General features: G+C 31.9%; 1 non-coding gene across 1 annotated transcript; it reads right to left on the bottom strand.

Moving 5' to 3' along the window:
• Positions 1-1,311: 1,311 nt before the first annotated feature.
• On the bottom strand, positions 1,312-1,430 carry LOC149479578 (5S ribosomal RNA). The gene has a single exon (XR_016317294.1). It is a non-coding gene; the product is annotated as a 5S ribosomal RNA (ribosomal RNA).
• Positions 1,431-3,677: the final 2,247 nt, after the last annotated feature.

Raw genomic sequence — 3,677 nt, forward strand, 5'->3', positions numbered from 1 at the left:
ATTACCATGGCTATCGAAATTAGGCGCATATGTTCCGTTTTGTTCCACTAATCGTACCTGCAGTAATCACGACATTTGTCACTATACTGTGCTAATGTTCTAGCTAGGATAACATTTTGTTGGGAATAGATTATATCTAAACTAGATTTCCGCCCGCGGCTTCGCCCGCGTTTGCAAAGGAAAACCCGCATAGTTCCCGTTCCCGTGGGATTTCCGGGATAAAAACTATCCTATGTGTTAATCCAAGTTACCCTCTATATGTGTGCTAAATTTCATTGTAATCAGTTCAGTAGTTTTTAAGTGAAAGAGTAACAAACATCCATACATTCATACATCCATACATCCATACATCCCTACAAACTTTCGCCTTTATAATATATATTAGATTAATGGGGTAAGTGTGAAAAGATTGTGTCGAAAACTTTTCTTTAAATAGGACCGTTTGGGACTCAGTTGGAAAGGATAGGGGCGTATTTTTATTTACTATCTGGAATCCTAAAAATCGTTACTTACATAAAAATAATATTATATCAATTATATGATTAGATCCAAACTAAATTATTTAAATGTGTATATTTGCAGTCACAAATAAAACTAGGTCGGTACATATTTAAAGTAATTTTGATTGCTATAAAACCACATTTGGAAGCAATCATTTGAGCTTAAGAATTACTTCTTAGGATTTTTAACCAAAAAATAATTTTATTGAACACATTATATTATAGATACTGATTCTCTACTGATTCTCTCTATCTGAAGAATCGCTTAGTGCTATAAAATAAATAACCATATATCGAGTAAGTGCTGCAATCAAATGCATGACGTAAATTATGCTATATTATAAAAGCGATCCCGAAATCTATTCAACAATAAACATGATGATATAACAAATAAAGGCCATCCATCGTTGGACATTACACGTGCGGGCAACGTTATCGTAAAATTTTACGAGATGATACTGTTTCCGATGTTGTGGTCTGCGGTGTAGGGAGATGCACTTTGGGAATCTATGATTATGTGTGATTTTTGAGTTTAAGACTGAAAGATGAAAATTCTGTCTCTTTCTTTTCCTTTATAAGTTTTTGTGTAGAGTGGAATATTAGAAGTAAAGGCTATAAAGTAATAATAAGTGCTGCATTGTTTATACTTTTATGTGGTGTCGCTTAGCACTGGCTGAAATGGTCATTCTTATATCGAGTACGATAAACGTAAAATGAAGTAAGTAGATTTAATATTGTAATCATATAATTTATTATGATATTCCTAGGAAATTTTAAGATGTATCAAAATTGTTTGTAAAAAGGAATAAAAAGCCAACATCACGCGGTGTTCCCAGGCGGTCACCCATCCAAGTACTGACCGCGCCCGACGTTGCTTAACTTCGGTGATCGGACGAGAACCGGTGTATTCAACGTGGTATGGACGTTGGCGATTATAATAGTCAAATAGTTGATTACAATGTACATTACCTTTTTTAATATGAATAACAACATCTTATATTGGAAATAATATTTCTTTCTTTCCTCCGTTCTTTAAAAGTATAGGTTGAATATAACTATAATACAAGAAAACTAAGAACAAAACAAAACAAACAATAAAAAGCTCCTCTGCAATCTATCGGAAACGTGAAAAAATCCCGCAAAAATGTGTGTTAACAAATAAGAGAGATTTACTTCAAGTGGCCGATAAGTTCTTTTACAGTTGCGACGTTAAATAAATATGGTAGAAACTCAATAAAAGTATATTGCCTAATCTCTATCCAATATTTTCTTACAATTTCGTTGAAGGTTTTCCGCAACTATGTGTGGAGCTTAATGTGGATATGACATTTATTTTTTAAGAAATTGAAATTTTGTCAATGGTTTTTCGAATGCGCGTAAGTTTCGTAAGTATCTACATAAACGATTAATATACTACTACATACTAGGTAATCAAAATTAAGGTAAGGTCAAAAAATTTGGAAATAGTTGTCCAAGATAAGTAGCCGAAATTTATTTCATACTGGTACATTCCATAGTCTCTTTAACAACGATATTATACTATCTAATACTTAATATTATATTTATGATTTTGTAATAAGAAAATAGTACACAGATTTCTTAATAGTTTCTACGTAAATATAACTTAAAGTTAAAATTCGATTACCATTCCAGATTTCAACCTTAATAACAGAAATAGCGTCTATTCCTTTATATTCTTTCGTTCACAAAAGCACCTCCGTAGATATCTGGATGGCACTAGCGTTATTGTTGGCGATGCTCCCTTATCTACGAATTATTTAGAACCTTTCGGCGAAATAAACACTTACGTTTTGTGGTGTGTGACGTGCTTGTATTTATAGATATGATATATTTATGTTGGGAAACTGAGACACAATCAAGTGTAGATAATAATTTAGTGTTATTTGTGATAAATATTCACATGGTGTACTGATTTAGTATGTGTTATATGATTTTCAGTATATTGCCTGATTGTAGTAGAGGTCATACAAATATCGAATCTTATTTTTTGAAGTGAAAACTTCTTTAGCGCCGTTGAGCACTTTTTCTGTAATGGGTATAAAATCTTATACTCGCGTCAGGACACGTGACCCAATCGAAAAAGCGTAAGACGGATGGAGAGAACTCAACGTTAATAATCAAGTTTTCACTTCTGCCGGCACTCCCGGAGTGCAACCCGTATTTTTTTTATGTTCTAGTAATGTATTTGGTTTCAATAATTCTTCCTTCATGTAGGTATATCATAATTGAACTTTTAATACGAAAGCATAACTTTACATCTTTACTTGTTCAGCTTTGCTGTATTGCAAATATATTGCATTTTCAGGAAATAGCAATAAAATTACTACTCAATAACTAAGCTATTATAAATATTAAAATGTATAATTTCAGAGGCTTTGCTCTTGTACCTAATACTAAATTACAGGCCTATCATTTCTACTCAGATGAATAATTATATTACAACACTCCCATACTAGATAATAGGAGTAATGTTAACATAATAGGAACGTGCTAAAAGCTGTCACTGAGCAGCGGTCAGTAATTGGATTTGAGAGTGGTCAGTGTGAAGCTGAACCATGGCATTGGTACATTGTAATATATTTAGCGATGTGAACAAGGTATACATGTAATTCCCATGAAAATTAGATCTCGAAGTCTTAATAAGACAGATGAAATATCTCTATATAGGTATGTGTATAAGCCTTTCTGTAATATTTTCCGAGTTTAGTGATCAGTTTTTTGTATTCGGAAAAATTACATAATATATTATAATTATGTATATAGATTTGTATTAATAACTTACTTTTATATCTGGCCTTTTGATCTTATAGAAATGGGATATTTTCTTCTTAAAGACATCGAATATTGTTTGTGTTATGTAAAGTTGTCGAATTGAAAGTTCTATGGCATCGTTATCTATTGTGATTTTTTAATATTATAGAGTATCTTGCCGGTTCTATTCCGTAAATAAGTGTTGTCTTGAACTAATTTCAAATTCAACACTAATTTCGTATGCAAGTCTTGAATTTTGTCTTTGCTAAAAACTGAGACGGCATTTGACTTGCATATTAGAAATTTCGGGTATATTTATATTCAGTACTCCGGTACGTACCTATAATAAGATGTTTCTCGAATATATTAAGCTATACTATTAACTTAATTTGGTTCAATATTTTA

Source organism: Colias philodice, chromosome 20 (assembly GCF_061535455.1).
Source record: "Colias philodice isolate Cphi_HAF_F1 chromosome 20, ilColPhil1 Martin Lab GWU primary, whole genome shotgun sequence".
Classification (NCBI taxonomy): domain Eukaryota; kingdom Metazoa; phylum Arthropoda; class Insecta; order Lepidoptera; family Pieridae; genus Colias; species Colias philodice.